Source organism: Triturus cristatus, unplaced genomic scaffold (genome assembly GCF_964204655.1).
Source record: "Triturus cristatus unplaced genomic scaffold, aTriCri1.1 SCAFFOLD_749, whole genome shotgun sequence".
NCBI classification, from domain to species: Eukaryota; Metazoa; Chordata; class Amphibia; order Caudata; family Salamandridae; genus Triturus; species Triturus cristatus.
Window position 1 is genome coordinate 15,439 of NW_028188050.1, and position 17,286 is coordinate 32,724.

The 17,286-nt window shown below is 50.4% G+C and overlaps 71 non-coding genes across 71 annotated transcripts; all 71 read left to right on the plus strand.

The window, feature by feature from the left end:
- The first annotated feature begins 64 nt into the window (after positions 1 to 64).
- Positions 65 to 183, plus strand: LOC146769682 (5S ribosomal RNA). Its single transcript, XR_014975751.1, has one exon. It is a non-coding gene; the product is annotated as a 5S ribosomal RNA (ribosomal RNA).
- A 115-nt stretch (positions 184 to 298) lies between these two features.
- LOC146769683 (5S ribosomal RNA) lies at positions 299 to 417 on the plus strand. The gene has a single exon (XR_014975752.1). It is a non-coding gene; the product is annotated as a 5S ribosomal RNA (ribosomal RNA).
- Positions 418 to 532: 115 nt separating this feature from the next.
- Positions 533 to 651, plus strand: LOC146769684 (5S ribosomal RNA). Its single transcript, XR_014975753.1, has one exon. It is a non-coding gene; the product is annotated as a 5S ribosomal RNA (ribosomal RNA).
- A 115-nt stretch (positions 652 to 766) lies between these two features.
- LOC146769685 (5S ribosomal RNA) lies at positions 767 to 885 on the plus strand. Its single transcript, XR_014975754.1, has one exon. It is a non-coding gene; the product is annotated as a 5S ribosomal RNA (ribosomal RNA).
- A 115-nt stretch (positions 886 to 1,000) lies between these two features.
- On the plus strand, positions 1,001 to 1,119 carry LOC146769686 (5S ribosomal RNA). The gene has a single exon (XR_014975755.1). It is a non-coding gene; the product is annotated as a 5S ribosomal RNA (ribosomal RNA).
- A 115-nt stretch (positions 1,120 to 1,234) lies between these two features.
- Positions 1,235 to 1,353, plus strand: LOC146769687 (5S ribosomal RNA). The gene has a single exon (XR_014975756.1). It is a non-coding gene; the product is annotated as a 5S ribosomal RNA (ribosomal RNA).
- A 115-nt stretch (positions 1,354 to 1,468) lies between these two features.
- On the plus strand, positions 1,469 to 1,587 carry LOC146769688 (5S ribosomal RNA). Its single transcript, XR_014975758.1, has one exon. It is a non-coding gene; the product is annotated as a 5S ribosomal RNA (ribosomal RNA).
- A 115-nt stretch (positions 1,588 to 1,702) lies between these two features.
- LOC146769689 (5S ribosomal RNA) lies at positions 1,703 to 1,821 on the plus strand. Its single transcript, XR_014975759.1, has one exon. It is a non-coding gene; the product is annotated as a 5S ribosomal RNA (ribosomal RNA).
- A 115-nt stretch (positions 1,822 to 1,936) lies between these two features.
- Positions 1,937 to 2,055, plus strand: LOC146769690 (5S ribosomal RNA). The gene has a single exon (XR_014975760.1). It is a non-coding gene; the product is annotated as a 5S ribosomal RNA (ribosomal RNA).
- A 115-nt stretch (positions 2,056 to 2,170) lies between these two features.
- Positions 2,171 to 2,289, plus strand: LOC146769691 (5S ribosomal RNA). The gene has a single exon (XR_014975761.1). It is a non-coding gene; the product is annotated as a 5S ribosomal RNA (ribosomal RNA).
- Positions 2,290 to 2,404: 115 nt separating this feature from the next.
- Positions 2,405 to 2,523, plus strand: LOC146769692 (5S ribosomal RNA). The gene has a single exon (XR_014975762.1). It is a non-coding gene; the product is annotated as a 5S ribosomal RNA (ribosomal RNA).
- A 115-nt stretch (positions 2,524 to 2,638) lies between these two features.
- On the plus strand, positions 2,639 to 2,757 carry LOC146769693 (5S ribosomal RNA). Its single transcript, XR_014975763.1, has one exon. It is a non-coding gene; the product is annotated as a 5S ribosomal RNA (ribosomal RNA).
- Positions 2,758 to 2,872: 115 nt separating this feature from the next.
- LOC146769694 (5S ribosomal RNA) lies at positions 2,873 to 2,991 on the plus strand. The gene has a single exon (XR_014975764.1). It is a non-coding gene; the product is annotated as a 5S ribosomal RNA (ribosomal RNA).
- A 115-nt stretch (positions 2,992 to 3,106) lies between these two features.
- On the plus strand, positions 3,107 to 3,225 carry LOC146769695 (5S ribosomal RNA). Its single transcript, XR_014975765.1, has one exon. It is a non-coding gene; the product is annotated as a 5S ribosomal RNA (ribosomal RNA).
- A 115-nt stretch (positions 3,226 to 3,340) lies between these two features.
- Positions 3,341 to 3,459, plus strand: LOC146769696 (5S ribosomal RNA). The gene has a single exon (XR_014975766.1). It is a non-coding gene; the product is annotated as a 5S ribosomal RNA (ribosomal RNA).
- Positions 3,460 to 3,574: 115 nt separating this feature from the next.
- On the plus strand, positions 3,575 to 3,693 carry LOC146769697 (5S ribosomal RNA). Its single transcript, XR_014975767.1, has one exon. It is a non-coding gene; the product is annotated as a 5S ribosomal RNA (ribosomal RNA).
- A 115-nt stretch (positions 3,694 to 3,808) lies between these two features.
- LOC146769698 (5S ribosomal RNA) lies at positions 3,809 to 3,927 on the plus strand. Its single transcript, XR_014975769.1, has one exon. It is a non-coding gene; the product is annotated as a 5S ribosomal RNA (ribosomal RNA).
- Positions 3,928 to 4,042: 115 nt separating this feature from the next.
- LOC146769699 (5S ribosomal RNA) lies at positions 4,043 to 4,161 on the plus strand. Its single transcript, XR_014975770.1, has one exon. It is a non-coding gene; the product is annotated as a 5S ribosomal RNA (ribosomal RNA).
- A 115-nt stretch (positions 4,162 to 4,276) lies between these two features.
- On the plus strand, positions 4,277 to 4,395 carry LOC146769700 (5S ribosomal RNA). The gene has a single exon (XR_014975771.1). It is a non-coding gene; the product is annotated as a 5S ribosomal RNA (ribosomal RNA).
- Positions 4,396 to 4,510: 115 nt separating this feature from the next.
- On the plus strand, positions 4,511 to 4,629 carry LOC146769701 (5S ribosomal RNA). Its single transcript, XR_014975772.1, has one exon. It is a non-coding gene; the product is annotated as a 5S ribosomal RNA (ribosomal RNA).
- A 115-nt stretch (positions 4,630 to 4,744) lies between these two features.
- Positions 4,745 to 4,863, plus strand: LOC146769702 (5S ribosomal RNA). The gene has a single exon (XR_014976098.1). It is a non-coding gene; the product is annotated as a 5S ribosomal RNA (ribosomal RNA).
- Positions 4,864 to 5,680: 817 nt separating this feature from the next.
- LOC146769703 (5S ribosomal RNA) lies at positions 5,681 to 5,799 on the plus strand. Its single transcript, XR_014975773.1, has one exon. It is a non-coding gene; the product is annotated as a 5S ribosomal RNA (ribosomal RNA).
- A 115-nt stretch (positions 5,800 to 5,914) lies between these two features.
- Positions 5,915 to 6,033, plus strand: LOC146769704 (5S ribosomal RNA). The gene has a single exon (XR_014975774.1). It is a non-coding gene; the product is annotated as a 5S ribosomal RNA (ribosomal RNA).
- A 115-nt stretch (positions 6,034 to 6,148) lies between these two features.
- On the plus strand, positions 6,149 to 6,267 carry LOC146769705 (5S ribosomal RNA). The gene has a single exon (XR_014975775.1). It is a non-coding gene; the product is annotated as a 5S ribosomal RNA (ribosomal RNA).
- Positions 6,268 to 6,382: 115 nt separating this feature from the next.
- Positions 6,383 to 6,501, plus strand: LOC146769706 (5S ribosomal RNA). The gene has a single exon (XR_014975776.1). It is a non-coding gene; the product is annotated as a 5S ribosomal RNA (ribosomal RNA).
- A 115-nt stretch (positions 6,502 to 6,616) lies between these two features.
- Positions 6,617 to 6,735, plus strand: LOC146769707 (5S ribosomal RNA). The gene has a single exon (XR_014975777.1). It is a non-coding gene; the product is annotated as a 5S ribosomal RNA (ribosomal RNA).
- Positions 6,736 to 6,850: 115 nt separating this feature from the next.
- Positions 6,851 to 6,969, plus strand: LOC146769708 (5S ribosomal RNA). Its single transcript, XR_014975778.1, has one exon. It is a non-coding gene; the product is annotated as a 5S ribosomal RNA (ribosomal RNA).
- A 115-nt stretch (positions 6,970 to 7,084) lies between these two features.
- LOC146769709 (5S ribosomal RNA) lies at positions 7,085 to 7,203 on the plus strand. The gene has a single exon (XR_014975780.1). It is a non-coding gene; the product is annotated as a 5S ribosomal RNA (ribosomal RNA).
- A 115-nt stretch (positions 7,204 to 7,318) lies between these two features.
- On the plus strand, positions 7,319 to 7,437 carry LOC146769710 (5S ribosomal RNA). The gene has a single exon (XR_014975781.1). It is a non-coding gene; the product is annotated as a 5S ribosomal RNA (ribosomal RNA).
- A 115-nt stretch (positions 7,438 to 7,552) lies between these two features.
- On the plus strand, positions 7,553 to 7,671 carry LOC146769711 (5S ribosomal RNA). The gene has a single exon (XR_014975782.1). It is a non-coding gene; the product is annotated as a 5S ribosomal RNA (ribosomal RNA).
- Positions 7,672 to 7,786: 115 nt separating this feature from the next.
- On the plus strand, positions 7,787 to 7,905 carry LOC146769712 (5S ribosomal RNA). The gene has a single exon (XR_014975783.1). It is a non-coding gene; the product is annotated as a 5S ribosomal RNA (ribosomal RNA).
- A 115-nt stretch (positions 7,906 to 8,020) lies between these two features.
- On the plus strand, positions 8,021 to 8,139 carry LOC146769713 (5S ribosomal RNA). Its single transcript, XR_014975784.1, has one exon. It is a non-coding gene; the product is annotated as a 5S ribosomal RNA (ribosomal RNA).
- A 115-nt stretch (positions 8,140 to 8,254) lies between these two features.
- Positions 8,255 to 8,373, plus strand: LOC146769714 (5S ribosomal RNA). The gene has a single exon (XR_014975785.1). It is a non-coding gene; the product is annotated as a 5S ribosomal RNA (ribosomal RNA).
- A 115-nt stretch (positions 8,374 to 8,488) lies between these two features.
- LOC146769715 (5S ribosomal RNA) lies at positions 8,489 to 8,607 on the plus strand. Its single transcript, XR_014975786.1, has one exon. It is a non-coding gene; the product is annotated as a 5S ribosomal RNA (ribosomal RNA).
- A 115-nt stretch (positions 8,608 to 8,722) lies between these two features.
- LOC146769716 (5S ribosomal RNA) lies at positions 8,723 to 8,841 on the plus strand. The gene has a single exon (XR_014975787.1). It is a non-coding gene; the product is annotated as a 5S ribosomal RNA (ribosomal RNA).
- A 115-nt stretch (positions 8,842 to 8,956) lies between these two features.
- Positions 8,957 to 9,075, plus strand: LOC146769717 (5S ribosomal RNA). Its single transcript, XR_014975788.1, has one exon. It is a non-coding gene; the product is annotated as a 5S ribosomal RNA (ribosomal RNA).
- A 115-nt stretch (positions 9,076 to 9,190) lies between these two features.
- On the plus strand, positions 9,191 to 9,309 carry LOC146769718 (5S ribosomal RNA). Its single transcript, XR_014975789.1, has one exon. It is a non-coding gene; the product is annotated as a 5S ribosomal RNA (ribosomal RNA).
- A 115-nt stretch (positions 9,310 to 9,424) lies between these two features.
- LOC146769719 (5S ribosomal RNA) lies at positions 9,425 to 9,543 on the plus strand. The gene has a single exon (XR_014975791.1). It is a non-coding gene; the product is annotated as a 5S ribosomal RNA (ribosomal RNA).
- A 115-nt stretch (positions 9,544 to 9,658) lies between these two features.
- On the plus strand, positions 9,659 to 9,777 carry LOC146769720 (5S ribosomal RNA). Its single transcript, XR_014975792.1, has one exon. It is a non-coding gene; the product is annotated as a 5S ribosomal RNA (ribosomal RNA).
- Positions 9,778 to 9,892: 115 nt separating this feature from the next.
- Positions 9,893 to 10,011, plus strand: LOC146769721 (5S ribosomal RNA). The gene has a single exon (XR_014975793.1). It is a non-coding gene; the product is annotated as a 5S ribosomal RNA (ribosomal RNA).
- A 115-nt stretch (positions 10,012 to 10,126) lies between these two features.
- On the plus strand, positions 10,127 to 10,245 carry LOC146769722 (5S ribosomal RNA). Its single transcript, XR_014975794.1, has one exon. It is a non-coding gene; the product is annotated as a 5S ribosomal RNA (ribosomal RNA).
- A 115-nt stretch (positions 10,246 to 10,360) lies between these two features.
- Positions 10,361 to 10,479, plus strand: LOC146769723 (5S ribosomal RNA). The gene has a single exon (XR_014975795.1). It is a non-coding gene; the product is annotated as a 5S ribosomal RNA (ribosomal RNA).
- A 115-nt stretch (positions 10,480 to 10,594) lies between these two features.
- LOC146769724 (5S ribosomal RNA) lies at positions 10,595 to 10,713 on the plus strand. Its single transcript, XR_014975796.1, has one exon. It is a non-coding gene; the product is annotated as a 5S ribosomal RNA (ribosomal RNA).
- A 115-nt stretch (positions 10,714 to 10,828) lies between these two features.
- On the plus strand, positions 10,829 to 10,947 carry LOC146769725 (5S ribosomal RNA). The gene has a single exon (XR_014975797.1). It is a non-coding gene; the product is annotated as a 5S ribosomal RNA (ribosomal RNA).
- A 115-nt stretch (positions 10,948 to 11,062) lies between these two features.
- On the plus strand, positions 11,063 to 11,181 carry LOC146769726 (5S ribosomal RNA). Its single transcript, XR_014975798.1, has one exon. It is a non-coding gene; the product is annotated as a 5S ribosomal RNA (ribosomal RNA).
- A 115-nt stretch (positions 11,182 to 11,296) lies between these two features.
- Positions 11,297 to 11,415, plus strand: LOC146769727 (5S ribosomal RNA). Its single transcript, XR_014975799.1, has one exon. It is a non-coding gene; the product is annotated as a 5S ribosomal RNA (ribosomal RNA).
- A 115-nt stretch (positions 11,416 to 11,530) lies between these two features.
- LOC146769728 (5S ribosomal RNA) lies at positions 11,531 to 11,649 on the plus strand. The gene has a single exon (XR_014975800.1). It is a non-coding gene; the product is annotated as a 5S ribosomal RNA (ribosomal RNA).
- A 115-nt stretch (positions 11,650 to 11,764) lies between these two features.
- LOC146769729 (5S ribosomal RNA) lies at positions 11,765 to 11,883 on the plus strand. The gene has a single exon (XR_014975802.1). It is a non-coding gene; the product is annotated as a 5S ribosomal RNA (ribosomal RNA).
- A 115-nt stretch (positions 11,884 to 11,998) lies between these two features.
- LOC146769730 (5S ribosomal RNA) lies at positions 11,999 to 12,117 on the plus strand. Its single transcript, XR_014975803.1, has one exon. It is a non-coding gene; the product is annotated as a 5S ribosomal RNA (ribosomal RNA).
- Positions 12,118 to 12,232: 115 nt separating this feature from the next.
- LOC146769731 (5S ribosomal RNA) lies at positions 12,233 to 12,351 on the plus strand. Its single transcript, XR_014975804.1, has one exon. It is a non-coding gene; the product is annotated as a 5S ribosomal RNA (ribosomal RNA).
- A 115-nt stretch (positions 12,352 to 12,466) lies between these two features.
- On the plus strand, positions 12,467 to 12,585 carry LOC146769732 (5S ribosomal RNA). The gene has a single exon (XR_014975805.1). It is a non-coding gene; the product is annotated as a 5S ribosomal RNA (ribosomal RNA).
- Positions 12,586 to 12,700: 115 nt separating this feature from the next.
- Positions 12,701 to 12,819, plus strand: LOC146769733 (5S ribosomal RNA). Its single transcript, XR_014975806.1, has one exon. It is a non-coding gene; the product is annotated as a 5S ribosomal RNA (ribosomal RNA).
- A 115-nt stretch (positions 12,820 to 12,934) lies between these two features.
- On the plus strand, positions 12,935 to 13,053 carry LOC146769734 (5S ribosomal RNA). Its single transcript, XR_014975807.1, has one exon. It is a non-coding gene; the product is annotated as a 5S ribosomal RNA (ribosomal RNA).
- A 115-nt stretch (positions 13,054 to 13,168) lies between these two features.
- LOC146769735 (5S ribosomal RNA) lies at positions 13,169 to 13,287 on the plus strand. Its single transcript, XR_014975808.1, has one exon. It is a non-coding gene; the product is annotated as a 5S ribosomal RNA (ribosomal RNA).
- Positions 13,288 to 13,402: 115 nt separating this feature from the next.
- Positions 13,403 to 13,521, plus strand: LOC146769736 (5S ribosomal RNA). The gene has a single exon (XR_014975809.1). It is a non-coding gene; the product is annotated as a 5S ribosomal RNA (ribosomal RNA).
- A 115-nt stretch (positions 13,522 to 13,636) lies between these two features.
- LOC146769737 (5S ribosomal RNA) lies at positions 13,637 to 13,755 on the plus strand. The gene has a single exon (XR_014975810.1). It is a non-coding gene; the product is annotated as a 5S ribosomal RNA (ribosomal RNA).
- A 113-nt stretch (positions 13,756 to 13,868) lies between these two features.
- On the plus strand, positions 13,869 to 13,987 carry LOC146769738 (5S ribosomal RNA). Its single transcript, XR_014975811.1, has one exon. It is a non-coding gene; the product is annotated as a 5S ribosomal RNA (ribosomal RNA).
- A 115-nt stretch (positions 13,988 to 14,102) lies between these two features.
- On the plus strand, positions 14,103 to 14,221 carry LOC146769739 (5S ribosomal RNA). The gene has a single exon (XR_014975813.1). It is a non-coding gene; the product is annotated as a 5S ribosomal RNA (ribosomal RNA).
- Positions 14,222 to 14,336: 115 nt separating this feature from the next.
- Positions 14,337 to 14,455, plus strand: LOC146769740 (5S ribosomal RNA). Its single transcript, XR_014975814.1, has one exon. It is a non-coding gene; the product is annotated as a 5S ribosomal RNA (ribosomal RNA).
- Positions 14,456 to 14,570: 115 nt separating this feature from the next.
- LOC146769741 (5S ribosomal RNA) lies at positions 14,571 to 14,689 on the plus strand. Its single transcript, XR_014975815.1, has one exon. It is a non-coding gene; the product is annotated as a 5S ribosomal RNA (ribosomal RNA).
- Positions 14,690 to 14,804: 115 nt separating this feature from the next.
- LOC146769742 (5S ribosomal RNA) lies at positions 14,805 to 14,923 on the plus strand. The gene has a single exon (XR_014975816.1). It is a non-coding gene; the product is annotated as a 5S ribosomal RNA (ribosomal RNA).
- A 115-nt stretch (positions 14,924 to 15,038) lies between these two features.
- Positions 15,039 to 15,157, plus strand: LOC146769743 (5S ribosomal RNA). The gene has a single exon (XR_014975817.1). It is a non-coding gene; the product is annotated as a 5S ribosomal RNA (ribosomal RNA).
- A 115-nt stretch (positions 15,158 to 15,272) lies between these two features.
- LOC146769744 (5S ribosomal RNA) lies at positions 15,273 to 15,391 on the plus strand. The gene has a single exon (XR_014975818.1). It is a non-coding gene; the product is annotated as a 5S ribosomal RNA (ribosomal RNA).
- A 115-nt stretch (positions 15,392 to 15,506) lies between these two features.
- Positions 15,507 to 15,625, plus strand: LOC146769745 (5S ribosomal RNA). Its single transcript, XR_014975819.1, has one exon. It is a non-coding gene; the product is annotated as a 5S ribosomal RNA (ribosomal RNA).
- Positions 15,626 to 15,740: 115 nt separating this feature from the next.
- LOC146769746 (5S ribosomal RNA) lies at positions 15,741 to 15,859 on the plus strand. Its single transcript, XR_014975820.1, has one exon. It is a non-coding gene; the product is annotated as a 5S ribosomal RNA (ribosomal RNA).
- A 115-nt stretch (positions 15,860 to 15,974) lies between these two features.
- Positions 15,975 to 16,093, plus strand: LOC146769747 (5S ribosomal RNA). The gene has a single exon (XR_014975821.1). It is a non-coding gene; the product is annotated as a 5S ribosomal RNA (ribosomal RNA).
- Positions 16,094 to 16,208: 115 nt separating this feature from the next.
- Positions 16,209 to 16,327, plus strand: LOC146769748 (5S ribosomal RNA). The gene has a single exon (XR_014975822.1). It is a non-coding gene; the product is annotated as a 5S ribosomal RNA (ribosomal RNA).
- A 115-nt stretch (positions 16,328 to 16,442) lies between these two features.
- Positions 16,443 to 16,561, plus strand: LOC146769749 (5S ribosomal RNA). The gene has a single exon (XR_014975824.1). It is a non-coding gene; the product is annotated as a 5S ribosomal RNA (ribosomal RNA).
- Positions 16,562 to 16,676: 115 nt separating this feature from the next.
- LOC146769750 (5S ribosomal RNA) lies at positions 16,677 to 16,795 on the plus strand. The gene has a single exon (XR_014975825.1). It is a non-coding gene; the product is annotated as a 5S ribosomal RNA (ribosomal RNA).
- Positions 16,796 to 16,910: 115 nt separating this feature from the next.
- LOC146769751 (5S ribosomal RNA) lies at positions 16,911 to 17,029 on the plus strand. The gene has a single exon (XR_014975826.1). It is a non-coding gene; the product is annotated as a 5S ribosomal RNA (ribosomal RNA).
- Positions 17,030 to 17,144: 115 nt separating this feature from the next.
- On the plus strand, positions 17,145 to 17,263 carry LOC146769752 (5S ribosomal RNA). Its single transcript, XR_014976096.1, has one exon. It is a non-coding gene; the product is annotated as a 5S ribosomal RNA (ribosomal RNA).
- The last annotated feature ends 23 nt before the right edge of the window (positions 17,264 to 17,286 follow it).

Sequence of the window (17,286 nt, forward strand, 5' to 3'; positions counted from 1 at the left end):
TTTCCTAGGCTAGCCCTGAAGACGAATGAGTAAAGCCAAGAGCTCCAAAGTCAGAAGTGCTAGGGCCTACGGCCATACCACCCTGAAAGCACCTGATCTCGTCTGATCTCAGAAGTTAAGCAGGGTCGGGCCTGGTTAGTACCTGGATGGGAGACCGCCTGGGAATACCAGGTGCTGTAGGCTTTTTGGTATTTTTTTTCTTTCGCTTTAGGTGAATGAGGGTGGTTTGTCTCGTTTCCTAGGCTAGCCCTGAAGACGAATGAGTAAAGCCAAGAGCTCCAAAGTCAGAAGTGCTAGGGCCTACGGCCATACCACCCTGAAAGCACCTGATCTCGTCTGATCTCAGAAGTTAAGCAGGGTCGGGCCTGGTTAGTACCTGGATGGGAGACCGCCTGGGAATACCAGGTGCTGTAGGCTTTTTGGTATTTTTTTTCTTTCGCTTTAGGTGAATGAGGGTGGTTTGTCTCGTTTCCTAGGCTAGCCCTGAAGACGAATGAGTAAAGCCAAGAGCTCCAAAGTCAGAAGTGCTAGGGCCTACGGCCATACCACCCTGAAAGCACCTGATCTCGTCTGATCTCAGAAGTTAAGCAGGGTCGGGCCTGGTTAGTACCTGGATGGGAGACCGCCTGGGAATACCAGGTGCTGTAGGCTTTTTGGTATTTTTTTTCTTTCGCTTTAGGTGAATGAGGGTGGTTTGTCTCGTTTCCTAGGCTAGCCCTGAAGACGAATGAGTAAAGCCAAGAGCTCCAAAGTCAGAAGTGCTAGGGCCTACGGCCATACCACCCTGAAAGCACCTGATCTCGTCTGATCTCAGAAGTTAAGCAGGGTCGGGCCTGGTTAGTACCTGGATGGGAGACCGCCTGGGAATACCAGGTGCTGTAGGCTTTTTGGTATTTTTTTTCTTTCGCTTTAGGTGAATGAGGGTGGTTTGTCTCGTTTCCTAGGCTAGCCCTGAAGACGAATGAGTAAAGCCAAGAGCTCCAAAGTCAGAAGTGCTAGGGCCTACGGCCATACCACCCTGAAAGCACCTGATCTCGTCTGATCTCAGAAGTTAAGCAGGGTCGGGCCTGGTTAGTACCTGGATGGGAGACCGCCTGGGAATACCAGGTGCTGTAGGCTTTTTGGTATTTTTTTTCTTTCGCTTTAGGTGAATGAGGGTGGTTTGTCTCGTTTCCTAGGCTAGCCCTGAAGACGAATGAGTAAAGCCAAGAGCTCCAAAGTCAGAAGTGCTAGGGCCTACGGCCATACCACCCTGAAAGCACCTGATCTCGTCTGATCTCAGAAGTTAAGCAGGGTCGGGCCTGGTTAGTACCTGGATGGGAGACCGCCTGGGAATACCAGGTGCTGTAGGCTTTTTGGTATTTTTTTTCTTTCGCTTTAGGTGAATGAGGGTGGTTTGTCTCGTTTCCTAGGCTAGCCCTGAAGACGAATGAGTAAAGCCAAGAGCTCCAAAGTCAGAAGTGCTAGGGCCTACGGCCATACCACCCTGAAAGCACCTGATCTCGTCTGATCTCAGAAGTTAAGCAGGGTCGGGCCTGGTTAGTACCTGGATGGGAGACCGCCTGGGAATACCAGGTGCTGTAGGCTTTTTGGTATTTTTTTTCTTTCGCTTTAGGTGAATGAGGGTGGTTTGTCTCGTTTCCTAGGCTAGCCCTGAAGACGAATGAGTAAAGCCAAGAGCTCCAAAGTCAGAAGTGCTAGGGCCTACGGCCATACCACCCTGAAAGCACCTGATCTCGTCTGATCTCAGAAGTTAAGCAGGGTCGGGCCTGGTTAGTACCTGGATGGGAGACCGCCTGGGAATACCAGGTGCTGTAGGCTTTTTGGTATTTTTTTTCTTTCGCTTTAGGTGAATGAGGGTGGTTTGTCTCGTTTCCTAGGCTAGCCCTGAAGACGAATGAGTAAAGCCAAGAGCTCCAAAGTCAGAAGTGCTAGGGCCTACGGCCATACCACCCTGAAAGCACCTGATCTCGTCTGATCTCAGAAGTTAAGCAGGGTCGGGCCTGGTTAGTACCTGGATGGGAGACCGCCTGGGAATACCAGGTGCTGTAGGCTTTTTGGTATTTTTTTTCTTTCGCTTTAGGTGAATGAGGGTGGTTTGTCTCGTTTCCTAGGCTAGCCCTGAAGACGAATGAGTAAAGCCAAGAGCTCCAAAGTCAGAAGTGCTAGGGCCTACGGCCATACCACCCTGAAAGCACCTGATCTCGTCTGATCTCAGAAGTTAAGCAGGGTCGGGCCTGGTTAGTACCTGGATGGGAGACCGCCTGGGAATACCAGGTGCTGTAGGCTTTTTGGTATTTTTTTTCTTTCGCTTTAGGTGAATGAGGGTGGTTTGTCTCGTTTCCTAGGCTAGCCCTGAAGACGAATGAGTAAAGCCAAGAGCTCCAAAGTCAGAAGTGCTAGGGCCTACGGCCATACCACCCTGAAAGCACCTGATCTCGTCTGATCTCAGAAGTTAAGCAGGGTCGGGCCTGGTTAGTACCTGGATGGGAGACCGCCTGGGAATACCAGGTGCTGTAGGCTTTTTGGTATTTTTTTTCTTTCGCTTTAGGTGAATGAGGGTGGTTTGTCTCGTTTCCTAGGCTAGCCCTGAAGACGAATGAGTAAAGCCAAGAGCTCCAAAGTCAGAAGTGCTAGGGCCTACGGCCATACCACCCTGAAAGCACCTGATCTCGTCTGATCTCAGAAGTTAAGCAGGGTCGGGCCTGGTTAGTACCTGGATGGGAGACCGCCTGGGAATACCAGGTGCTGTAGGCTTTTTGGTATTTTTTTTCTTTCGCTTTAGGTGAATGAGGGTGGTTTGTCTCGTTTCCTAGGCTAGCCCTGAAGACGAATGAGTAAAGCCAAGAGCTCCAAAGTCAGAAGTGCTAGGGCCTACGGCCATACCACCCTGAAAGCACCTGATCTCGTCTGATCTCAGAAGTTAAGCAGGGTCGGGCCTGGTTAGTACCTGGATGGGAGACCGCCTGGGAATACCAGGTGCTGTAGGCTTTTTGGTATTTTTTTTCTTTCGCTTTAGGTGAATGAGGGTGGTTTGTCTCGTTTCCTAGGCTAGCCCTGAAGACGAATGAGTAAAGCCAAGAGCTCCAAAGTCAGAAGTGCTAGGGCCTACGGCCATACCACCCTGAAAGCACCTGATCTCGTCTGATCTCAGAAGTTAAGCAGGGTCGGGCCTGGTTAGTACCTGGATGGGAGACCGCCTGGGAATACCAGGTGCTGTAGGCTTTTTGGTATTTTTTTTCTTTCGCTTTAGGTGAATGAGGGTGGTTTGTCTCGTTTCCTAGGCTAGCCCTGAAGACGAATGAGTAAAGCCAAGAGCTCCAAAGTCAGAAGTGCTAGGGCCTACGGCCATACCACCCTGAAAGCACCTGATCTCGTCTGATCTCAGAAGTTAAGCAGGGTCGGGCCTGGTTAGTACCTGGATGGGAGACCGCCTGGGAATACCAGGTGCTGTAGGCTTTTTGGTATTTTTTTTCTTTCGCTTTAGGTGAATGAGGGTGGTTTGTCTCGTTTCCTAGGCTAGCCCTGAAGACGAATGAGTAAAGCCAAGAGCTCCAAAGTCAGAAGTGCTAGGGCCTACGGCCATACCACCCTGAAAGCACCTGATCTCGTCTGATCTCAGAAGTTAAGCAGGGTCGGGCCTGGTTAGTACCTGGATGGGAGACCGCCTGGGAATACCAGGTGCTGTAGGCTTTTTGGTATTTTTTTTCTTTCGCTTTAGGTGAATGAGGGTGGTTTGTCTCGTTTCCTAGGCTAGCCCTGAAGACGAATGAGTAAAGCCAAGAGCTCCAAAGTCAGAAGTGCTAGGGCCTACGGCCATACCACCCTGAAAGCACCTGATCTCGTCTGATCTCAGAAGTTAAGCAGGGTCGGGCCTGGTTAGTACCTGGATGGGAGACCGCCTGGGAATACCAGGTGCTGTAGGCTTTTTGGTATTTTTTTTCTTTCGCTTTAGGTGAATGAGGGTGGTTTGTCTCGTTTCCTAGGCTAGCCCTGAAGACGAATGAGTAAAGCCAAGAGCTCCAAAGTCAGAAGTGCTAGGGCCTACGGCCATACCACCCTGAAAGCACCTGATCTCGTCTGATCTCAGAAGTTAAGCAGGGTCGGGCCTGGTTAGTACCTGGATGGGAGACCGCCTGGGAATACCAGGTGCTGTAGGCTTTTTGGTATTTTTTTTCTTTCGCTTTAGGTGAATGAGGGTGGTTTGTCTCGTTTCCTAGGCTAGCCCTGAAGACGAATGAGTAAAGCCAAGAGCTCCAAAGTCAGAAGTGCTAGGGCCTACGGCCATACCACCCTGAAAGCACCTGATCTCGTCTGATCTCAGAAGTTAAGCAGGGTCGGGCCTGGTTAGTACCTGGATGGGAGACCGCCTGGGAATACCAGGTGCTGTAGGCTTTTTGGTATTTTTTTTCTTTCGCTTTAGGTGAATGAGGGTGGTTTGTCTCGTTTCCTAGGCTAGCCCTGAAGACGAATGAGTAAAGCCAAGAGCTCCAAAGTCAGAAGTGCTAGGGCCTACGGCCATACCACCCTGAAAGCACCTGATCTCGTCTGATCTCAGAAGTTAAGCAGGGTCGGGCCTGGTTAGTACCTGGATGGGAGACCGCCTGGGAATACCAGGTGCTGTAGGCTTTTTGGTATTTTTTTTCTTTCGCTTTAGGTGAATGAGGGTGGTTTGTCTCGTTTCCTAGGCTAGCCCTGAAGACGAATGAGTAAAGCCAAGAGCTCCAAAGTCAGAAGTGCTAGGGCCTACGGCCATACCACCCTGAAAGCACCTGATCTCGTCTGATCTCAGAAGTTAAGCAGGGTCGGGCCTGGTTAGTACCTGGATGGGAGACCGCCTGGGAATACCATGTGCTGTAGGCTTTTTGGTATTTTTTTTCTTTCGCTTTAGGTAAATGAGGGTGGTTTGTCTCGTTTCCTTAGGCTAGCCCTGAAGACGAATGAGTAAAGCCAAGAGCTCCAAAGTCAGAAGTGCTAGGGCCTACGGCCATACCACCCTGAAATCATCTGACTCAGAGATGTTAAGCAGGTCGGGCTGTTAGTACCTGGATGGAACCGCCTGGGAATACCAGGTGCTGTAGGCTTTTGGTATTTTTTTTCTTTCGCTTTAGTGAAGGAGGGTGTTTGTTCTCGTGCCCTAAGGCTAGCCCTGAAGACAATGAGTAAAGCCAAGAGCTCCAAAGTCAGAAGTGCTAGGGCCTACGGCCATACCACCCTGAAGCACCTTATCTCTCTGACCTCAGAATTAATCAGGGTCGGGCCTGGTTAGTACCTGGTGGGAGACCGCCTGTAATACCAGGTGCTGTAGGCTTTTTGGTATTTTTTTTCTTTCGCTTTAGTGATGGGTGTTTGTCTGTTTCAGGTACAGAAGACAATGAGTAAGCCAGAGAGACTCCAAAGTCAGAATGCTAGGCCTACGGCGAGCACCTGATCTCGTCTGATCTCAGAAGTAAGCAGGGTCTGGCCTGGTAGACCTGATGAGACCGCAGGGGAATTACCAGGTGCTGGGTTGTTGTTTTGAGGTGAAGGAGGGTGGTTGTCTCGTTCCTAGGCAGCCCTGAAGACGAATGAGTAAAGCCAAGAGCCTCCAAAGTCAAATGGCTAGGCCTACGCCATACCACCCTGAAAGCCCTGAAGACGAATGAGTAAAGCCAAGAGCTCCAAAGTCAGAAGTGCTAGGGCCTACGGCCATACCACCCTGAAAGCACCTGATCTCGTCTGATCTCAGAAGTTAAGCAGGGTCGGGCCTGGTTAGTACCTGGATGGGAGACCGCCTGGGAATACCAGGTGCTGTAGGCTTTTTGGTATTTTTTTTCTTTCGCTTTAGGTGAATGAGGGTGGTTTGTCTCGTTTCCTAGGCTAGCCCTGAAGACGAATGAGTAAAGCCAAGAGCTCCAAAGTCAGAAGTGCTAGGGCCTACGGCCATACCACCCTGAAAGCACCTGATCTCGTCTGATCTCAGAAGTTAAGCAGGGTCGGGCCTGGTTAGTACCTGGATGGGAGACCGCCTGGGAATACCAGGTGCTGTAGGCTTTTTGGTATTTTTTTTCTTTCGCTTTAGGTGAATGAGGGTGGTTTGTCTCGTTTCCTAGGCTAGCCCTGAAGACGAATGAGTAAAGCCAAGAGCTCCAAAGTCAGAAGTGCTAGGGCCTACGGCCATACCACCCTGAAAGCACCTGATCTCGTCTGATCTCAGAAGTTAAGCAGGGTCGGGCCTGGTTAGTACCTGGATGGGAGACCGCCTGGGAATACCAGGTGCTGTAGGCTTTTTGGTATTTTTTTTCTTTCGCTTTAGGTGAATGAGGGTGGTTTGTCTCGTTTCCTAGGCTAGCCCTGAAGACGAATGAGTAAAGCCAAGAGCTCCAAAGTCAGAAGTGCTAGGGCCTACGGCCATACCACCCTGAAAGCACCTGATCTCGTCTGATCTCAGAAGTTAAGCAGGGTCGGGCCTGGTTAGTACCTGGATGGGAGACCGCCTGGGAATACCAGGTGCTGTAGGCTTTTTGGTATTTTTTTTCTTTCGCTTTAGGTGAATGAGGGTGGTTTGTCTCGTTTCCTAGGCTAGCCCTGAAGACGAATGAGTAAAGCCAAGAGCTCCAAAGTCAGAAGTGCTAGGGCCTACGGCCATACCACCCTGAAAGCACCTGATCTCGTCTGATCTCAGAAGTTAAGCAGGGTCGGGCCTGGTTAGTACCTGGATGGGAGACCGCCTGGGAATACCAGGTGCTGTAGGCTTTTTGGTATTTTTTTTCTTTCGCTTTAGGTGAATGAGGGTGGTTTGTCTCGTTTCCTAGGCTAGCCCTGAAGACGAATGAGTAAAGCCAAGAGCTCCAAAGTCAGAAGTGCTAGGGCCTACGGCCATACCACCCTGAAAGCACCTGATCTCGTCTGATCTCAGAAGTTAAGCAGGGTCGGGCCTGGTTAGTACCTGGATGGGAGACCGCCTGGGAATACCAGGTGCTGTAGGCTTTTTGGTATTTTTTTTCTTTCGCTTTAGGTGAATGAGGGTGGTTTGTCTCGTTTCCTAGGCTAGCCCTGAAGACGAATGAGTAAAGCCAAGAGCTCCAAAGTCAGAAGTGCTAGGGCCTACGGCCATACCACCCTGAAAGCACCTGATCTCGTCTGATCTCAGAAGTTAAGCAGGGTCGGGCCTGGTTAGTACCTGGATGGGAGACCGCCTGGGAATACCAGGTGCTGTAGGCTTTTTGGTATTTTTTTTCTTTCGCTTTAGGTGAATGAGGGTGGTTTGTCTCGTTTCCTAGGCTAGCCCTGAAGACGAATGAGTAAAGCCAAGAGCTCCAAAGTCAGAAGTGCTAGGGCCTACGGCCATACCACCCTGAAAGCACCTGATCTCGTCTGATCTCAGAAGTTAAGCAGGGTCGGGCCTGGTTAGTACCTGGATGGGAGACCGCCTGGGAATACCAGGTGCTGTAGGCTTTTTGGTATTTTTTTTCTTTCGCTTTAGGTGAATGAGGGTGGTTTGTCTCGTTTCCTAGGCTAGCCCTGAAGACGAATGAGTAAAGCCAAGAGCTCCAAAGTCAGAAGTGCTAGGGCCTACGGCCATACCACCCTGAAAGCACCTGATCTCGTCTGATCTCAGAAGTTAAGCAGGGTCGGGCCTGGTTAGTACCTGGATGGGAGACCGCCTGGGAATACCAGGTGCTGTAGGCTTTTTGGTATTTTTTTTCTTTCGCTTTAGGTGAATGAGGGTGGTTTGTCTCGTTTCCTAGGCTAGCCCTGAAGACGAATGAGTAAAGCCAAGAGCTCCAAAGTCAGAAGTGCTAGGGCCTACGGCCATACCACCCTGAAAGCACCTGATCTCGTCTGATCTCAGAAGTTAAGCAGGGTCGGGCCTGGTTAGTACCTGGATGGGAGACCGCCTGGGAATACCAGGTGCTGTAGGCTTTTTGGTATTTTTTTTCTTTCGCTTTAGGTGAATGAGGGTGGTTTGTCTCGTTTCCTAGGCTAGCCCTGAAGACGAATGAGTAAAGCCAAGAGCTCCAAAGTCAGAAGTGCTAGGGCCTACGGCCATACCACCCTGAAAGCACCTGATCTCGTCTGATCTCAGAAGTTAAGCAGGGTCGGGCCTGGTTAGTACCTGGATGGGAGACCGCCTGGGAATACCAGGTGCTGTAGGCTTTTTGGTATTTTTTTTCTTTCGCTTTAGGTGAATGAGGGTGGTTTGTCTCGTTTCCTAGGCTAGCCCTGAAGACGAATGAGTAAAGCCAAGAGCTCCAAAGTCAGAAGTGCTAGGGCCTACGGCCATACCACCCTGAAAGCACCTGATCTCGTCTGATCTCAGAAGTTAAGCAGGGTCGGGCCTGGTTAGTACCTGGATGGGAGACCGCCTGGGAATACCAGGTGCTGTAGGCTTTTTGGTATTTTTTTTCTTTCGCTTTAGGTGAATGAGGGTGGTTTGTCTCGTTTCCTAGGCTAGCCCTGAAGACGAATGAGTAAAGCCAAGAGCTCCAAAGTCAGAAGTGCTAGGGCCTACGGCCATACCACCCTGAAAGCACCTGATCTCGTCTGATCTCAGAAGTTAAGCAGGGTCGGGCCTGGTTAGTACCTGGATGGGAGACCGCCTGGGAATACCAGGTGCTGTAGGCTTTTTGGTATTTTTTTTCTTTCGCTTTAGGTGAATGAGGGTGGTTTGTCTCGTTTCCTAGGCTAGCCCTGAAGACGAATGAGTAAAGCCAAGAGCTCCAAAGTCAGAAGTGCTAGGGCCTACGGCCATACCACCCTGAAAGCACCTGATCTCGTCTGATCTCAGAAGTTAAGCAGGGTCGGGCCTGGTTAGTACCTGGATGGGAGACCGCCTGGGAATACCAGGTGCTGTAGGCTTTTTGGTATTTTTTTTCTTTCGCTTTAGGTGAATGAGGGTGGTTTGTCTCGTTTCCTAGGCTAGCCCTGAAGACGAATGAGTAAAGCCAAGAGCTCCAAAGTCAGAAGTGCTAGGGCCTACGGCCATACCACCCTGAAAGCACCTGATCTCGTCTGATCTCAGAAGTTAAGCAGGGTCGGGCCTGGTTAGTACCTGGATGGGAGACCGCCTGGGAATACCAGGTGCTGTAGGCTTTTTGGTATTTTTTTTCTTTCGCTTTAGGTGAATGAGGGTGGTTTGTCTCGTTTCCTAGGCTAGCCCTGAAGACGAATGAGTAAAGCCAAGAGCTCCAAAGTCAGAAGTGCTAGGGCCTACGGCCATACCACCCTGAAAGCACCTGATCTCGTCTGATCTCAGAAGTTAAGCAGGGTCGGGCCTGGTTAGTACCTGGATGGGAGACCGCCTGGGAATACCAGGTGCTGTAGGCTTTTTGGTATTTTTTTTCTTTCGCTTTAGGTGAATGAGGGTGGTTTGTCTCGTTTCCTAGGCTAGCCCTGAAGACGAATGAGTAAAGCCAAGAGCTCCAAAGTCAGAAGTGCTAGGGCCTACGGCCATACCACCCTGAAAGCACCTGATCTCGTCTGATCTCAGAAGTTAAGCAGGGTCGGGCCTGGTTAGTACCTGGATGGGAGACCGCCTGGGAATACCAGGTGCTGTAGGCTTTTTGGTATTTTTTTTCTTTCGCTTTAGGTGAATGAGGGTGGTTTGTCTCGTTTCCTAGGCTAGCCCTGAAGACGAATGAGTAAAGCCAAGAGCTCCAAAGTCAGAAGTGCTAGGGCCTACGGCCATACCACCCTGAAAGCACCTGATCTCGTCTGATCTCAGAAGTTAAGCAGGGTCGGGCCTGGTTAGTACCTGGATGGGAGACCGCCTGGGAATACCAGGTGCTGTAGGCTTTTTGGTATTTTTTTTCTTTCGCTTTAGGTGAATGAGGGTGGTTTGTCTCGTTTCCTAGGCTAGCCCTGAAGACGAATGAGTAAAGCCAAGAGCTCCAAAGTCAGAAGTGCTAGGGCCTACGGCCATACCACCCTGAAAGCACCTGATCTCGTCTGATCTCAGAAGTTAAGCAGGGTCGGGCCTGGTTAGTACCTGGATGGGAGACCGCCTGGGAATACCAGGTGCTGTAGGCTTTTTGGTATTTTTTTTCTTTCGCTTTAGGTGAATGAGGGTGGTTTGTCTCGTTTCCTAGGCTAGCCCTGAAGACGAATGAGTAAAGCCAAGAGCTCCAAAGTCAGAAGTGCTAGGGCCTACGGCCATACCACCCTGAAAGCACCTGATCTCGTCTGATCTCAGAAGTTAAGCAGGGTCGGGCCTGGTTAGTACCTGGATGGGAGACCGCCTGGGAATACCAGGTGCTGTAGGCTTTTTGGTATTTTTTTTCTTTCGCTTTAGGTGAATGAGGGTGGTTTGTCTCGTTTCCTAGGCTAGCCCTGAAGACGAATGAGTAAAGCCAAGAGCTCCAAAGTCAGAAGTGCTAGGGCCTACGGCCATACCACCCTGAAAGCACCTGATCTCGTCTGATCTCAGAAGTTAAGCAGGGTCGGGCCTGGTTAGTACCTGGATGGGAGACCGCCTGGGAATACCAGGTGCTGTAGGCTTTTTGGTATTTTTTTTCTTTCGCTTTAGGTGAATGAGGGTGGTTTGTCTCGTTTCCTAGGCTAGCCCTGAAGACGAATGAGTAAAGCCAAGAGCTCCAAAGTCAGAAGTGCTAGGGCCTACGGCCATACCACCCTGAAAGCACCTGATCTCGTCTGATCTCAGAAGTTAAGCAGGGTCGGGCCTGGTTAGTACCTGGATGGGAGACCGCCTGGGAATACCAGGTGCTGTAGGCTTTTTGGTATTTTTTTTCTTTCGCTTTAGGTGAATGAGGGTGGTTTGTCTCGTTTCCTAGGCTAGCCCTGAAGACGAATGAGTAAAGCCAAGAGCTCCAAAGTCAGAAGTGCTAGGGCCTACGGCCATACCACCCTGAAAGCACCTGATCTCGTCTGATCTCAGAAGTTAAGCAGGGTCGGGCCTGGTTAGTACCTGGATGGGAGACCGCCTGGGAATACCAGGTGCTGTAGGCTTTTTGGTATTTTTTTTCTTTCGCTTTAGGTGAATGAGGGTGGTTTGTCTCGTTTCCTAGGCTAGCCCTGAAGACGAATGAGTAAAGCCAAGAGCTCCAAAGTCAGAAGTGCTAGGGCCTACGGCCATACCACCCTGAAAGCACCTGATCTCGTCTGATCTCAGAAGTTAAGCAGGGTCGGGCCTGGTTAGTACCTGGATGGGAGACCGCCTGGGAATACCAGGTGCTGTAGGCTTTTTGGTATTTTTTTTCTTTCGCTTTAGGTGAATGAGGGTGGTTTGTCTCGTTTCCTAGGCTAGCCCTGAAGACGAATGAGTAAAGCCAAGAGCTCCAAAGTCAGAAGTGCTAGGGCCTACGGCCATACCACCCTGAAAGCACCTGATCTCGTCTGATCTCAGAAGTTAAGCAGGGTCGGGCCTGGTTAGTACCTGGATGGGAGACCGCCTGGGAATACCAGGTGCTGTAGGCTTTTTGGTATTTTTTTTCTTTCGCTTTAGGTGAATGAGGGTGGTTTGTCTCGTTTCCTAGGCTAGCCCTGAAGACGAATGAGTAAAGCCAAGAGCTCCAAAGTCAGAAGTGCTAGGGCCTACGGCCATACCACCCTGAAAGCACCTGATCTCGTCTGATCTCAGAAGTTAAGCAGGGTCGGGCCTGGTTAGTACCTGGATGGGAGACCGCCTGGGAATACCAGGTGCTGTAGGCTTTTTGGTATTTTTTTTCTTTCGCTTTAGGTGAATGAGGGTGGTTTGTCTCGTTTCCTAGGCTAGCCCTGAAGACGAATGAGTAAAGCCAAGAGCTCCAAAGTCAGAAGTGCTAGGGCCTACGGCCATACCACCCTGAAAGCACCTGATCTCGTCTGATCTCAGAAGTTAAGCAGGGTCGGGCCTGGTTAGTACCTGGATGGGAGACCGCCTGGGAATACCAGGTGCTGTAGGCTTTTTGGTATTTTTTTTCTTTCGCTTTAGGTGAATGAGGGTGGTTTGTCTCGTTTCCTAGGCTAGCCCTGAAGACGAATGAGTAAAGCCAAGAGCTCCAAAGTCAGAAGTGCTAGGGCCTACGGCCATACCACCCTGAAAGCACCTGATCTCGTCTGATCTCAGAAGTTAAGCAGGGTCGGGCCTGGTTAGTACCTGGATGGGAGACCGCCTGGGAATACCAGGTGCTGTAGGCTTTTTGGTATTTTTTTTCTTTCGCTTTAGGTGAATGAGGGTGGTTTGTCTCGTTTCCTAGGCTAGCCCTGAAGACGAATGAGTAAAGCCAAGAGCTCCAAAGTCAGAAGTGCTAGGGCCTACGGCCATACCACCCTGAAAGCACCTGATCTCGTCTGATCTCAGAAGTTAAGCAGGGTCGGGCCTGGTTAGTACCTGGATGGGAGACCGCCTGGGAATACCAGGTGCTGTAGGCTTTTTGGTATTTTTTTTCTTTCGCTTTAGGTGAATGAGGGTGGTTTGTCTCGTTTCCTAGGCTAGCCCTGAAGACGAATGAGTAAAGCCAAGAGCTCCAAAGTCAGAAGTGCTAGGGCCTACGGCCATACCACCCTGAAAGCACCTGATCTCGTCTGATCTCAGAAGTTAAGCAGGGTCGGGCCTGGTTAGTACCTGGATGGGAGACCGCCTGGGAATACCAGGTGCTGTAGGCTTTTTGGTATTTTTTTTCTTTCGCTTTAGGTGAATGAGGGTGGTTTGTCTCGTTTCCTAGGCTAGCCCTGAAGACGAATGAGTAAAGCCAAGAGCTCCAAAGTCAGAAGTGCTAGGGCCTACGGCCATACCACCCTGAAAGCACCTGATCTCGTCTGATCTCAGAAGTTAAGCAGGGTCGGGCCTGGTTAGTACCTGGATGGGAGACCGCCTGGGAATACCAGGTGCTGTAGGCTTTTTGGTATTTTTTTTCTTTCGCTTTAGGTGAATGAGGGTGGTTTGTCTCGTTTCCTAGGCTAGCCCTGAAGACGAATGAGTAAAGCCAAGAGCTCCAAAGTCAGAAGTGCTAGGGCCTACGGCCATACCACCCTGAAAGCACCTGATCTCGTCTGATCTCAGAAGTTAAGCAGGGTCGGGCCTGGTTAGTACCTGGATGGGAGACCGCCTGGGAATACCAGGTGCTGTAGGCTTTTTGGTATTTTTTTTCTTTCGCTTTAGGTGAATGAGGGTGGTTTGTCTCGTTTCCTAGGCTAGCCCTGAAGACGAATGAGTAAAGCCAAGAGCTCCAAAGTCAGAAGTGCTAGGGCCTACGGCCATACCACCCTGAAAGCACCTGATCTCGTCTGATCTCAGAAGTTAAGCAGGGTCGGGCCTGGTTAGTACCTGGATGGGAGACCGCCTGGGAATACCAGGTGCTGTAGGCTTTTTGGTATTTTTTTTCTTTCGCTTTAGGTGAATGAGGGTGGTTTGTCTCGTTTCCTAGGCTAGCCCTGAAGACGAATGAGTAAAGCCAAGAGCTCCAAAGTCAGAAGTGCTAGGGCCTACGGCCATACCACCCTGAAAGCACCTGATCTCGTCTGATCTCAGAAGTTAAGCAGGGTCGGGCCTGGTTAGTACCTGGATGGGAGACCGCCTGGGAATACCAGGTGCTGTAGGCTTTTTGGTATTTTTTTTCTTTCGCTTTAGGTGAATGAGGGTGGTTTGTCTCGTTTCCTAGGCTAGCCCTGAAGACGAATGAGTAAAGCCAAGAGCTCCAAAGTCAGAAGTGCTAGGGCCTACGGCCATACCACCCTGAAAGCACCTGATCTCGTCTGATCTCAGAAGTTAAGCAGGGTCGGGCCTGGTTAGTACCTGGATGGGAGACCGCCTGGGAATACCAGGTGCTGTAGGCTTTTTGGTATTTTTTTTCTTTCGCTTTAGGTGAATGAGGGTGGTTTGTCTCGTTTCCTACTAGCCCTGAAGACGAATGAGTAAAGCCAAGAGCTCCAAAGTCAGAAGTGCTAGGGCCTACGGCCATACCACCCTGAAAGCACCTGATCTCGTCTGATCTCAGAAGTTAAGCAGGGTCGGGCCTGGTTAGTACCTGGATGGGAGACCGCCTGGGAATACCAGGTGCTGTAGGCTTTTTGGTATTTTTTTTCTTTCGCTTTAGGTGAATGAGGGTGGTTTGTCTCGTTTCCTAGGCTAGCCCTGAAGACGAATGAGTAAAGCCAAGAGCTCCAAAGTCAGAAGTGCTAGGGCCTACGGCCATACCACCCTGAAAGCACCTGATCTCGTCTGATCTCAGAAGTTAAGCAGGGTCGGGCCTGGTTAGTACCTGGATGGGAGACCGCCTGGGAATACCAGGTGCTGTAGGCTTTTTGGTATTTTTTTTCTTTCGCTTTAGGTGAATGAGGGTGGTTTGTCTCGTTTCCTAGGCTAGCCCTGAAGACGAATGAGTAAAGCCAAGAGCTCCAAAGTCAGAAGTGCTAGGGCCTACGGCCATACCACCCTGAAAGCACCTGATCTCGTCTGATCTCAGAAGTTAAGCAGGGTCGGGCCTGGTTAGTACCTGGATGGGAGACCGCCTGGGAATACCAGGTGCTGTAGGCTTTTTGGTATTTTTTTTCTTTCGCTTTAGGTGAATGAGGGTGGTTTGTCTCGTTTCCTAGGCTAGCCCTGAAGACGAATGAGTAAAGCCAAGAGCTCCAAAGTCAGAAGTGCTAGGGCCTACGGCCATACCACCCTGAAAGCACCTGATCTCGTCTGATCTCAGAAGTTAAGCAGGGTCGGGCCTGGTTAGTACCTGGATGGGAGACCGCCTGGGAATACCAGGTGCTGTAGGCTTTTTGGTATTTTTTTTCTTTCGCTTTAGGTGAATGAGGGTGGTTTGTCTCGTTTCCTAGGCTAGCCCTGAAGACGAATGAGTAAAGCCAAGAGCTCCAAAGTCAGAAGTGCTAGGGCCTACGGCCATACCACCCTGAAAGCACCTGATCTCGTCTGATCTCAGAAGTTAAGCAGGGTCGGGCCTGGTTAGTACCTGGATGGGAGACCGCCTGGGAATACCAGGTGCTGTAGGCTTTTTGGTATTTTTTTTCTTTCGCTTTAGGTGAATGAGGGTGGTTTGTCTCGTTTCCTAGGCTAGCCCTGAAGACGAATGAGTAAAGCCAAGAGCTCCAAAGTCAGAAGTGCTAGGGCCTACGGCCATACCACCCTGAAAGCACCTGATCTCGTCTGATCTCAGAAGTTAAGCAGGGTCGGGCCTGGTTAGTACCTGGATGGGAGACCGCCTGGGAATACCAGGTGCTGTAGGCTTTTTGGTATTTTTTTTCTTTCGCTTTAGGTGAATGAGGGTGGTTTGTCTCGTTTCCTAGGCTAGCCCTGAAGACGAATGAGTAAAGCCAAGAGCTCCAAAGTCAGAAGTGCTAGGGCCTACGGCCATACCACCCTGAAAGCACCTGATCTCGTCTGATCTCAGAAGTTAAGCAGGGTCGGGCCTGGTTAGTACCTGGATGGGAGACCGCCTGGGAATACCAGGTGCTGTAGGCTTTTTGGTATTTTTTTTCTTTTGCTTTAGGTGAATGAGGGTGGTTTGTCTCGTTTCCTAGGCTAGCCCTGAAGACGAATGAGTAAAGCCAAGAGCTCCAAAGTCAGAAGTGCTAGGGCCTACGGCCATACCACCCTGAAAGCACCTGATCTCGTCTGATCTCAGAAGTTAAGCAGGGTCGGGCCTGGTTAGTACCTGGATGGGAGACCGCCTGGGAATACCAGGTGCTGTAGGCTTTTTGGTATTTTTTTTCTTTCGCTTTAGGTGAATGAGGGTGGTTTGTCTCGTTTCCTAGGCTAGCCCTGAAGACGAATGAGTAAAGCCAAGAGCTCCAAAGTCAGAAGTGCTAGGGCCTACGGCCATACCACCCTGAAAGCACCTGATCTCGTCTGATCTCAGAAGTTAAGCAGGGTCGGGCCTGGTTAGTACCTGGATGGGAGACCGCCTGGGAATACCAGGTGCTGTAGGCTTTTTGGTATTTTTTTTCTTTCGCTTTAGGTGAATGAGGGTGGTTTGTCTCGTTTCCTAGGCTAGCCCTGAAGACGAATGAGTAAAGCCAAGAGCTCCAAAGTCAGAAGTGCTAGGGCCTACGGCCATACCACCCTGAAAGCACCTGATCTCGTCTGATCTCAGAAGTTAAGCAGGGTCGGGCCTGGTTAGTACCTGGATGGGAGACCGCCTGGGAATACCAGGTGCTGTAGGCTTTTTGGTATTTTTTTTCTTTCGCTTTAGGTGAATGAGGGTGGTTTGTCTCGTTTCCTAGGCTAGCCCTGAAGACGAATGAGTAAAGCCAAGAGCTCCAAAGTCAGAAGTGCTAGGGCCTACGGCCATACCACCCTGAAAGCACCTGATCTCGTCTGATCTCAGAAGTTAAGCAGGGTCGGGCCTGGTTAGTACCTGGATGGGAGACCGCCTGGGAATACCAGGTGCTGTAGGCTTTTTGGTATTTTTTTTCTTTCGCTTTAGGTGAATGAGGGTGGTTTGTCTCGTTTCCTAGGCTAGCCCTGAAGACGAATGAGTAAAGCCAAGAGCTCCAAAGTCAGAAGTGCTAGGGCCTACGGCCATACCACCCTGAAAGCACCTGATCTCGTCTGATCTCAGAAGTTAAGCAGGGTCGGGCCTGGTTAGTACCTGGATGGGAGACCGCCTGGGAATACCAGGTGCTGTAGGCTTTTTGGTATTTTTTTTCTTTCGCTTTAGGTGAATGAGGGTGGTTTGTCTCGTTTCCTAGGCTAGCCCTGAAGACGAATGAGTAAAGCCAAGAGCTCCAAAGTCAGAAGTGCTAGGGCCTACGGCCATACCACCCTGAAAGCACCTGATCTCGTCTGATCTCAGAAGTTAAGCAGGGTCGGGCCTGGTTAGTACCTGGATGGGAGACCGCCTGGGAATACCAGGTGCTGTAGGCTTTTTGGTATTTTTTTTCTTTCGCTTTAGGTGAATGAGGGTGGTTTGTCTCGTTTCCTAGGCTAGCCCTGAAGACGAATGAGTAAAGCCAAGAGCTCCAAAGTCAGAAGTGCTAGGGCCTACGGCCATACCACCCTGAAAGCACCTGATCTCGTCTGATCTCAGAAGTTAAGCAGGGTCGGGCCTGGTTAGTACCTGGATGGGAGACCGCCTGGGAATACCAGGTGCTGTAGGCTTTTTGGTATTTTTTTTCTTTCGCTTTAGGTGAATGAGGGTGGTTTGTCTCGTTTCCTAGGCTAGCCCTGAAGACGAATGAGTAAAGCCAAGAGCTCCAAAGTCAGAAGTGCTAGGGCCTACGGCCATACCACCCTGAAAGCACCTGATCTCGTCTGATCTCAGAAGTTAAGCAGGGTCGGGCCTGGTTAGTACCTGGATGGGAGACCGCCTGGGAATACCAGGTGCTGGAGGCTTTTTGGTATTTTTTTTCTTTCGC